Raw genomic sequence first — 13,062 nt, 5'->3', positions numbered from 1 at the left:
AAAGAAATTTGGCATTTAAGCCAGACAAACTCACCAAATCTCCGTCCCGATCCGTCGACTTGTGTCTGACCATGACCAGACTTGTGGGGGCGCTATGGAGCCCTGCGGGGTTGAAAGGGGTTGAAAAATCCCAGAGACGTCCAAAGAGTGTCCTGATCCTCTGCTGCACTGGAGGAGAAGCAGATAACTTCAAGGTGATGAAGCTCATGGACGGCAGGTGTGCAGACAGGGAGAGGCCATGATGAGGAGATTCTCATCAGGTGTGTGAGCAGACGAGGAGGAGGAGGAGGAGGAGGAGGAGGAGGAGGAGGGAGGGGAGTGTCTATGTCTACAGAGCTCCATTAGATGTTGTCAAATAAGCCATCATATAACGTTTAGAGTCAAAACAGTCAAGTCAGGACATCAGAACATTTTACTCTTAAGGTCCACAGAGACGCCAGAGGTCGATCACGGCCATAAAACACACTCTAAGTGATCATTAAATAAGAAACAACAACAACCCGGAGCCTCCAAAGCATCAAGAATTCAGCAGGATTCAGCGTGTGATCGTTTCATATGAGGCACGGAATGATCCAACACCAGTTCCAGTTTTAACACTATTACTCTGCTCAGGTCAACACTTGCCGTTTTGTTTGCATAGGTTTGCTGCTAATTGTGTGTATGTATAGTTTTATTAATGTATAGTGTAGTTTATGGTTATAATTTTTTGTTATGTTTTTATGTTATACTTTGAATGCAAATTGCACCAAAGGGAGTGGCACTCACATTTCGTTGTACACAATACAATGACAATAACAGGCTATTCTATTCTATTCTATTCTATTCTATTATAAACAAGATCTAACATCTTGTTTATTTAACATGCTTTTTCTCCACGATAGGACAAAACAAAAGAAATCAGGTAGCATGAAAAACAAATCAGGGAGCGCAAAAAAACAAATCAGGGAGCATGAAAAACAAATCAGGGAGCGCAAAAAAAACTAATCAGGGAGCGCATAGAAGAAATAACAGAGCGCAAATAACAATTCACAGAGCGTAAAGAACAAATCAGGGAGCGCGAAAAACAAATTTCAGGGAGCGCAAAAATCAAATCAGGGAGTGTAAAGACCAAATCAGGTAGCACGAAAAACAAATCAGGGAGCGCAAAGAACAAACAAGGGAGTGTAAAAAACAAATCAGGTAGCGTAAAGAACAATTCAGGGAGCGTAAAGAACAAATCAGGGAGCGCTAAAAACTAATTTCAGGGAGCGCAAAAATCAAATCAGGGAGCGTAAAGAACAAATCAGGTAGCACGAAAAACAAATCAGGGAGCGCAGAAAACTAATTTCAGGGAATGTAAATAACTAATCGGAGAGTGCAAAGAACAAATCAGGTAGCGCGGAAAACAAATCAGGGAGCGTAAAGAACAACCCAGGGAGCGTGAAGAACAAATCAGGGAGTGCAAAAAACAAATGTATTTTCAAACAATAAAAAACAATATTTTTGAATGATTAAAAATATATTTTTTTTTCTGGAAAACAAAATATTTATACCTGAACTGACCTGAAATCAGCTCCTCCTCAGGCTTCTTAACGCCTCTATGATGCTGTTTTCCTGCCACCATGGCGGCGTAAACAAACTTCATTTGTGTTATTAGCCCATTTCCACCACATGGGGGCGGAAAAGAGTATTCATACCCCAGTCATAATTATATGACTTCTAACTTCAAGTGGCACTAACGGGCTTCCATACAGGACAGAGTGAAGCTCTGGATCCATGCGTTTGGACGTGAGCGTGTGTCGATGCAGCTCACAGTAATAACCCTCAGGCTGTCATACGTTATCCAGACAGTGACCTCGACTCTTTCAGCCTGTCATCGCTCACAGAACCATCCGTACAAATTGGCCACACAGACTTTTCCCCGGCGCAAATCTCACTTTAATCATTAAAACACCCAGAAGTTCCAATATTTCCCTTCCTTTCATGTCGTGCCCTGGAAGCAATAAAACTAAAACTGTATGTATTACCTGTCAGGATATGATGGAATTAGATTAGTGTCAATATATACAAGCAACATTTTTTAAAAAGAAAAAAAAAATGTTTTTAATCATTCAAAAATATTGTATTTTATTGTTTGAAAATACATTTGTTCTTTGCGCTCCCTGATTTGTTTTTTGTGCTCCCTGATTTGTTTTTCACGCTACCTGAGATCTCTTCTTTGCACTCCCTGATTTGTTTTTTTGCGCTCCCTGATTTGTTTTTTGCGCTCCCTGAGATTTGTTTTTCGCGCTCCCTGAATTGTTCTTTTACGCTACCTAATTTGTTTTTGTGCTCCCTGAGATCTCTTCTTTGCACTCCCTGATTCGTTCTTTGCACTCCCTGATTTGTTCTTTGCACTCCCTTATTTGTTCTTTGCTCTCCCTGATTTGTTTTTCACGCTTCCTGATTTGTTCTTTGCACTCCCTCATTTCTTCTTTACGCTCCATGATTTTATTTTTGCGCTCCCTCATTTGTTCTTTGCACTGCCTGATTTGTTCTTTACGCTCCATGATTTTTTATTGCGCTCCCTCATTTGTTCTTTGCACCGCCTGTTTTATTCTTTACGCTCCATGATTTGTTTGCGCTCACTGAAATGTTCTTTATGCTCCCTCATTTGTTTTTTGCGCTCCCTAATTTGTTCTTTACGCTCCCTCATTTGTTTTTTGTGCTCCCTAATTTGTACTTTGCACTCCCTTATTTGTACTTTGCGCTCCCTTATTTGTTCTTTGCGCTCCCTTATTTGTTCTTTGCTCTCCCTGATTTGTTTTTCACGCTTCCTGATTTGTTCTTTGCACTCCCTCATTTCTTCTTTACGCTCCATGATTTTATTTTTGCGCTCCCTCATTTGTTCTTTGCACTGCCTGATTTGTTCTTTACGCTCCATGATTTTTTATTGCGCTCCCTCATTTGTTCTTTGCACCGCCTGTTTTATTCTTTACGCTCCATGATTTGTTTGCGCTCACTGAAATGTTCTTTATGCTCCCTCATTTGTTTTTTGCGCTCCCTAATTTGTTCTTTACGCTCCCTCATTTGTTTTTTGTGCTCCCTAATTTGTACTTTGTACTCCCTTATTTGTACTTTGCGCTCCCTTATTTGTTCTTTGCGCTCCCTGATTTGTTCTTTGTGCTCCCTGATTTGTTTATTGCACTCCCTGATTTGTTCTTTGCGCCATGGTTTTTTTTGTTTGTGGGCGGGCCTTAGGAAGCTGCCTGCTGATTGGCTACACAGTAGCGAGGGAACGTAATGTGTAAAGTGTATTTTCAAACAATAAAATACAATCCAATACAAATCTAATTCATGAGAAACGCCTGGAAATGAGAAATGTTTCTACATTTCCATTGTGCAGACAACAGTGCAGCAGGTATTAAATATGTAGCACAGCGATAGTTTAAAACATATTGAGATGCAGCCTAAAGCAACTGTGCGCCGCCTGCATGATGCCACGCACACACAACAACAACAATAACAACCAGATGAAAAAAAAAACAACAACTCGCGAGCGCTTATTTATTTACTCATCGTCTGCTTGTTTTGTTTCTCTGCTGCGGAGCAGGAGGCCGCAGTGTGAACGGCATAAAAACACATTATTGGGCTTGTGGTTGATGTCCAGTGCCTCAGAGAGACAAGTTCCCTCGTGGATGCGTACAACAACAACAACAACAACAACAACATGAGCTGCGGGATGCACTTTACTGACTTTAACTACACTTGCATGTCCAGTTACAGTCATTGTACTAAACATGGTAAATAAAAAAGGCTATTATGGAATACATTTATGGAGAAACTACCGTATACAAGAGAGACTCAGCTCGTTTCATAGAGAACTTCGACTTTAGACTAAATGGACGAAATACAACGGTTATCGCTATGATTTGATATTTTATTTTAAGAAACTGTTATACTATAATAAAAACCCTGTCAAGGTCTGTGTTCACAGGATTTTTGGAATAGTCTAATGAGCCTATTCATAATGTGGCTAACAGTTTTGTTTTTCCATGTCATCCATCAATATATGTATATTTATATATATAATATTCAATATATGAATCAGTCACGACATGCAGCACATTCTCAAAGTGTGATGTCACGTAAAGTGCTGCACATAATGAAATAAACGGCCATCAGTCACGCGACGAAACACAAACACACCTGCGACGCTAGAAAATGCGATCGTAAATCTCACCGCGTGAGCAGCGAGGAAACACAAAATCAATAAATGAATTCAATAAATACGTTAAATTAAACACACGCCTCCTTGTTCTGAGAAGATTTCTGAAAATTAAAATGACAAAATAACAGATTAAAATACATATATTTGGTAAATTTAACGCTGCTCTCTCTGATGTCGTCAACTCACGACTTTCTGTGACCGCAACGGACTTCGTAGAGATATGAACATGTATTTGGATTAGTTTGAGTTTCAGGCTAATAAAGACATGATGTCGTCTCTCGCTGCTATCGTGAACTCAAATGTGAGGATCATTATTCCCAGATGAAGGTATAAGGTCAACCTACCTGGTTAATTTAAAGCATGTGACAAGACCGCGATCAGCTGCGATAATATAAACAACATGAAAAAAATGGAAATGCACAACGCAAAAGCACTTGAATTCTTCTTCTTCTTCTGTCTGACCTTCATCTGTGATAACCTGCTGTGGATCACAACCAAAACACAAAGGATGTAGAGCTGAGTTCACATAGTTTCGTTATAATTTGGTGTGAGGGAACTTAGAGTAGCCGTTAGCTCTGTCAATCTTCCTCTATAATCGTAAAAATAGTCACAATACTAGATATAGTAACTTAATTATGTTGTTAGCTTATCAACTTGCTAGCATACTAGATGTAGTAACTTAATTATGTTGTTAGCTTATCCACTTGCTAGCATACTAGATATAGTAACTTAATTATGTTGTTCGCTTTTCCACTTACTAGCATACTAGACATAGTCACTTAATAATTTTGTTAGCTTATCCACTTGCTATCATACTAGATAAAGTAACTTAATTATGGTGTTAGCTTGTCCACTTGCTAGCATACTAGATATAGTAACTTTATTATGTTGTTAGCATATCCAACTTTTAGCATACTAGCTATAGTAACTTAATTATGTTGTTAGCTTATCCACTTGCTCGCATACGAGATATAGTAACTTAATTGTGTTGTTAGCTTATCCACTTGCTAGCATACTAGATATAGTAACTTAATTATGTTGTTAGCTTATCAACTTGCTAGCATACTAGACATAGTCACTTAATAATTTTGTTAGCTTATCAACTTGCTAGCATACTAGATATAGTAACTTAATTATGTTGTTCGCTTTTCCACTTACTAGCATACTAGACATAGTCACTTAATAATTTTGTTAGCTTATCCACTTGCTATCATACTAGATAAAGTAACTTAATTATGGTGTTAGCTTGTCCACTTGCTAGCATACTAGATATAGTAACTTTATTATGTTGTTAGCTTATCCAACTTTTAGCATACTAGCTATAGTAACTTAATTATGTTGTTAGCTTATCCACTTGCTCGCATACGAGATATAGTAACTTAATTGTGTTGTTAGCTTATCCACTTGCTAGCATACTAGACATAGTAACTTAATTATGTTGTTAGCGTATCCACTTGCTTGCATACTAGATATAGTAACTTAATTATGTTGTTCGCTTATCCACTTGCTAGCATACTAGATATAGTAACTTAATTATGTTGTTAGCTTATCCACTTGTTAGCATACTAGATATAGTAGCTTAATTATGTTGTTAGCTTATCCACTTGCTAGCATACAAGATATAGCAACTTAAATATGTTATTAGATTATCCACTTACTAGCCTAATATATATATAGCAACTTAAATATGTTGTTAGCTTATCCACATTAGCCACCATGTGTCAGTATGCTTGCCATGGTGTTAACTTACTCGCTAACTTACTCAGCTTGTATATTAATGCACTTATTAAGTTGATGTTTTGTTCTGCTTTGCAGTTTCAAACTCTCCTCGAACAGCGTCTGTTCCTTTGGAGTGTTTAGCTTCACTGAATAGCTAAGCAGCCTGTGTTCATGCTAAGCTAGCACGCCAATGTTTTCTGTTGCCTGTTTTCCCCCCCGACACATATTAAAGTTGTACGTCGTCAAATGTCTTTGGAGTTTCTTCACAGACGACACAAACCGTCGACTGACAATGAGCCATCTGGGAACCTGAAGCAGAACCTCGTTGCATCATCGCAGGCCGCTGAGCCTCCGCTGAGCCTCCGCTGAGCCTCCGCGCGACGACTTTTCCTGCGTAGCTGCACCAGAAGACGAGCTGCATAATAAAAATACTAGCGCTTAGTTTGTGTTGAGCTGTTGTCCTGAGGCACAGCGTTCCTCTTTGTGGTGATGCAGTTTACCAGATCAGCACTTTGAGGCGGCCTCGAACCTCGGTATCGAGTAAACACAACATTCCAGTCGACAAAAATAATAACAGAATTTTAAATATTTTGTCACCAGCTGTGAATAATCGTGACATAAAGTGAAACGCCTCGTGTCATGAGTGCAAATAAACAGAATTGGATTGTAAAATATGACACATTTGAGCTATTAGCTTTGAACGAATGATATACATCGTTTCCCCGCTGCCTGCAATACCCCCAAAGCCCACTAGTGGTCCACAGTTTGCCTTTAACTTTCACTTTAATACTTTAACACTTTAACAAACTTTAACTTCAGCTAAGTATTTCGTTTTTATTTAATTTCACAAAGAACGTTTGTCACAATCACATCTTTCAGCAAAGGTCACTCGGGTTAAAAAAGAAGGAAAAAAATTGCTTATTTTCCTGTGAAAGAGGCTCGAGTTATTTGAGCCAATTTTTCCATGTGGTCTGAATGAAAGTATTGTGTTAATCACAGTATTGTGAGTGCGACACACTCCAATATATTTATTTCTCTCCTTCTTCTTCATTTTCATGCAAAATTATTTATTGATGTCAAACAGGACGTGAAGAAGATTTGGACAAATGTGAGATTGTGGCGTTTGAGAAACTAATTACAGATCCCAGCTTTGATGCATTGTTTACAAATGCAGACTCATCCTCTAGGTTTAAATTAACCCTTTAAGACCTAATCCATGAAATTATCCTGTGATTTAAGTGCTTTGGTGAATTTTTTTTCCAGAATAACTTTCAATATCTGACAGTTATTTACGATTTACACGCAGGAGGGGAAACGAGCTACAGATTCACAAACACAAATTAAAACAAAAACAAAGAAAATACAAACAAAACCCAAAATACAAGCAGGAACTCGTTCTCCGTCGACATCCGACAAAATAATTGTAAGTAGATAACGTTTATAATCTGACGAACGTTAGATATTTACTATTATTTTGTCAGATGTCGGCGGGGGAAAACTCGGGGAGCGTTTTCCAGACGGACAGCAAACTCCAAACCTGTGAGGACTTCCGGTCTATTGAGGTGTCGCTCCAAAACTCAGTAGCCAATCAGCAGGCAGCTTCCTGAGGCCTGCCCACAAACAAAATATCATGGCGCAAAGAACAAATGAGGGAGCGCAAATAACAAATTTAGGGAGTGCAAAGTAGAAATTAGGGAGCGCAAATAACAAATGAGGGAGTGCAAATAACAAATAAGGGAGTGCAAAGAATAAATCAGGGAGCGCAAATAAATGAGGGAGCGCAAATAATAAATAAGGGAGCGCAAATAAATGAGAGAGCGCAAATACAAATGAGGGAGCGCAAAGAACAAATCAGGGAGCACAAAGAACAAATAAGGGAGCGCAAAGAACAAATAAGGGAGGGCAAAGAACAAATGAGGGAGTGCAAAGAACAAAAAGAACAAGTGAGGGAGTGCAAAGAACAAGTGAATGAGCGCAAAGAACAAGTGAGGGAGTGCAAAGAACAAATAAGGGAGTGCAAAGAATAAATCAGGGAGCGCAAATAAATGAGGGAGCGCAAAGAATAAATAAGGGAGCGCAAATAAATGAGAGAGCGCAAATACAAATGAGGGAGCGCAAAGAACAAATCAGGGAGCACAAAGAACAAATAAGGGAGGGCAAAGAACAAATGAGGGAGTGCAAAGAACAAAAAGAACAAGTGAATGAGCGCAAAGAACAAGTGAGGAAGCGTAAAGAACAAGTGAGGGAGTGCAAAGAACAAATGAGGGAGGGGAGTATATTCAGACTTTCTTTATATATATTTTCAGACTTTCATTATATATATATTCAGACGTTCAATATATATATAGTCAGACTTTATTTATATGTTCAGACTTTCTTTATATACATATTCAGACTGTCTCTATGTATATTAGATATTATATTCAGACTTTCTCTCTATATACTCAGACTTTCATTATATAGTCAGACTTTCATTATATATATATTCATATTCAGACTTTCTTTATATATATTCAGACATTCTTTATATACAGTATATTCAGACTTTCATTATATATATTCATACTTTATTTATATATATATAATAATATATTCAGACATTCATAATATATTCAGACTTTCATGATATACAGTATATATTCATACTTCCTTTATATATTCAGACATTCATTAGAATGAATTCATTAGAATTCAGACTTTCTTTATATATCTATATATATATATATATATATGTATATATACTTTCTCTATATATATTAAGTAATTTAACCCCCGGTCAGATTATCAGGGTGCGTTAGTTCGACTTGTTTTAGGACATTTCAGGTGGACAAACGTGTATTTTAATCTTAGTCTGGTTTTAGTCCGATTAACACAATAATAACTTTCTTTATTTCAGACATAAATGTGTGTGTGTGTGTGTGTGTGTGTTTCTTACCTGTTCATTCGTCCTCACGTCCATTTCCATAACACTTCTGTTCCAGCGTGATGTTGATGAGGAAACTAAGGTTTCACTGTTCGACCATATTATTGTTCTGCAACAACAACAACTCTTTTAAACAGCGTGAATTAAGTATACGTCTTCATTAAGCGATGTTTATTTTATTAGTGAATTTAAACGGCACAAACGCTCAGTCAGAATTAGCTCTACAGCCGCTTTGCATCGGCTTAAAGACAACAACACCGCAATTATAAGTAAACAGCGAGAGAGAGAGAGTGGAAATATAAAAGAATCATAAACATCATCATATAGATGATGCGTTGACCGTGAACATGGAAAAATGTAATCTTTTTTTCCACGAGACCAAAGTGAAGGTCTGTGTGAATATATGCCCCCCCCCCCCCCCACCCGCGGCACTGAGCCTCCATCCTGATGGTGTTAACAAGATGTGAAGACTCGCTGTGAAAGGTCAGCGAGAGGCCGAGTGTGGACGGATACTCAGCTCCTACTGCACAACAATGAAGGAAACAACTAGAAAATGGAGAACTTTTCTTTTCTGCTGCAGTCAATACCTCTTATATATATATATTTTATATTATTTATTTCGTCTGCCGTTTGGATGCGAATATAAATCCTTGCATCATCTGCATATCAACATAATTTAGCATCACACAACAACAACAACACACGTCGTACTGTTGTTATGTCTCGCTATTACAACGTAGCTCTGCAAACACCAGCAGGAAATGAACATTATTGCTAAGGTAAATCACGACAAATACACCTCGATAATTAACAATTTCACCTCGCAAATTAACACCTTGGATCCCCCCCCCCCCCCATGCTGGGCTAATTTAAATAATTTGCCAGAACGACAACGTTTGAACAGATGTACAATTTGCAAACAACAACACTGACTATTAGCACCGTTTTAGGGCCAATTCCAATTCCTATCTTAACCCTCAAGCTCAACCCTTAATCTTAACTGGTCCTCAAAACCGAGTGTTGAGGGTTATTTTGTCACTTAGAAATGGGACACCCCTTAAATGCAGATACGTCTTCAGACTGTAGGGGGCAGAATAACGCGGAAAGCTGCGTCCAGTCTGTCGACTCCAAAGAAGAAGAAGAAGAAGAACACATTTACGTCGGGATTGTTTATCACGATCCGTTTGTCAGTCAAGTTATTAGGTTGTCAGTTAGTTATAAGATGATACTCATACAAATACCACAACCACGGACATATTCAGCTGACAGTTACCACACACCACGTGGTTATTGAAAAGTAAACCATAGCAAACCATCGCTTGTACGCAACCGGCCGGCTATTGACAAAAGATCGTAAGATAAAAATAAATGTTACGCAACAATGACGTCAGTAATCCATAATATGGGCCTAAACTAAGATAATACAATGGTTTTCATCATCTTTATGTCTCTATTAACAAAGAAAATACTTCATTCGTAGCGCACTGGTTTCGCTGCTTTCGGCGCCATCTTTGTTATGTGAAAACACGCAATGCATTCTGGGTAGCCCTTGCTCCCAAGGGTGGTCTCGGAAAATCTCAATATTGAGGGCGATACAGACCTTAAACTTGGCCCTCAAATCCCATTTGTAATAATTTTAATGACCAGATTGCAGTTCTACAGTTTAGCGTTAAGTAATATAAGCGTTAATATAATGTAATTTAAGCATTAATATAATAACGCTTTATAATTTACTGGGTAATTACCCAGTATTTTGGCCATTGTTCTTACCTTCTAATTACAGGTTAATACCAAGTAACACATTTCTGTTACCATATATTTACTGGGTAAATAGCTAGTAATTGGGGGCTGTAGCTAACTGCTTATTACCAGCTTATAACACAATAATACACTAAAATTCACCATATAGAAACCAGGTAAATACCCAATATTTTTGTTTACACTTATTGGTTTGTATCCAGTAATGTCCAATAAACATTTAACAAGCTTAGTAGCTCCTGGATTAAAACTATCAACTGTAATTCATTACGGGGGCCGCCAGAAATGTTCCTGCGGGCCGCCATTGGCCCCCGGGCCTCACTTTGAGAACCAATGCACTAGAGGGAGCGCACATTTTTGAGATTGCGGGTTAAGCAAGGAATTGGAATTCCCCCTAAATCCTTGCATCATCTGCATATCAACATAATTTGGCAGGGTGTTCGATGACATAACATCGCCAGAGAGAGAGAGAGAGAGAAAAAATCCCCGTTTCCTCGATATCTTGGCTCTTGTTATTCAGGTTCTGCGCCAAACGCAGAACCTCGTTAATCGCTTTGACAAACACGGTGTCTCCTTTGTGCCGTAAATCGGAGCAGGATACAGTTGTGGCTCCATCAGCGAGGCGTCTAATCTGAATGTATCAGCCGCTGTCAACGCCGCGACAGAAAATCCATACTCTCTCTCTACGTCTGTAAGTTTGTTTGCCACGTATTGTTTTCCTCTCGCTAATGGCGCGGGAAGGTGTTTGTGGCGGAAAAGGACGAGCGCCAACAAGGCCTCGATCTGCCGTTCATGTTTATACCATTGTTACGTTTATGCGCCGCGTTCTCGTGGTTTTACAGTCGTTCGTTTCCGTCCTAAAACAATCACGAGAGGACGTTTTAATCTGATTTAAAAAAACAAAAAAAAAAACACACTAAAGAACTAAAGAGCCACTCAGCTCTGAACACACAAGGCCACATTTTTCACACACAGAGATGACTTTTCTTCATGGAGGGGAGTGGTTGACAGGAGGTTTTCAGTGGAACATGAGTGCCATCTAGTGTCTTTTTTGTGTAACTGTTGGGGGACTGCAGATAAAAGCACTGTGGGCCACAGAACATTGACTGACAATAGGATCTATCTATCTATCTATCTATCTATCTATCTATCTATCTATCTATCTATCTATCTATCTATCTATCTATCTATCTATGTAGCATTCTATCTATCTATCTAGCATTCTATCTATATATATCTATCTATCTATTATCCATCTATCTTTCTATATATATATCTATTATCCATCTATCTGTCTATGTACCATTCTATCTATCTTTATATCTATCTGTTATCCATCTATTATCCATCTATCTATCTATCTATCTATCTATCTATCTATCTATCTATCTATCTATCTATCTATCTATCTATCTAGCATTCTATCTATATATCTAGCATTCTATCTATATATATCTATCTATCTATTATCCATCTATCTATCTATATATATATCTATTATCCATCTATCTGTCTATGTACCATTCTATCTATCTTTATATCTATCTGTTATCCATCTATTATCCATCTAACTATCTATCTATCTAACTATCTATCATACATCCATCTATTATCTATCTATATATGCATCTATCTATCTATTATCCATCTATCTATCTATCTATCTATCTATATATCCATCTATCTACCTATTTATTATCTATAAATAAATATCAAGCCCATACTGTGTATTCTGGAAACTGACTAAAATGTACATTATACATTCTATTTGAACTTTTTTATATATAATCTTAGTGTTAATATCTTTATATATTGTACTTTTTCTAGTAATGCATGTTTATTATTTATGTTTACTGTCTTTGCTGCTGTAACAACATACATTTCCTCACTGCTGGACCAATAAAGGACCATCTTATCTTATCTTATCTTATCTCATCTTAGACATTTATAAATGCAGGGACCGTATACCTGGCCACTGTGTGCGATGCTGACTTATTAATTATTTTATTTAAAAATGCAAGAAAGCGGCTTCTGAATGATTAAAATATGTCATTATTATAATTATTACAATGTCTGCATTTATGTTACATGTAAAAATTATTTACATGTGTTGTGTAATGGTAACAGTCAAATATACAAAATAAAGAGATCATACACAAAAACCTCCACGTTAAATCAAATTTTAAAAAAAATACAGTGGACGACCAGCAGAGGGCGACAATGATGCCTCTGTGTCTCTGTGCTGTGGACTCACTAATGCACATATAGATGCACCTGTGGAGTCACGGTGGCAAAAAACAATGAATTTAATTCAAATTTAATTAAAAAATACTGTTAAAAATGTACGTTTTTGCTTTAAAACGACCTTTAATGTGAGAAACTAGCGGATTACGTAGAGTTTTACCGTGCGCAATAACGGAACGCAGCAATTTTTAGTGTAGAAGTTGTGACTCTACTACAGTGGCATTAGATT

Source organism: Microchirus variegatus, assembly GCF_963457635.1.
Source record: "Microchirus variegatus genome assembly, chromosome: 3".
NCBI classification, from domain to species: domain Eukaryota; kingdom Metazoa; phylum Chordata; class Actinopteri; order Pleuronectiformes; family Soleidae; genus Microchirus; species Microchirus variegatus.
The sequence above is the reverse complement of the archived record's forward strand: the minus strand, read 5'-3'. Positions refer to the sequence as shown.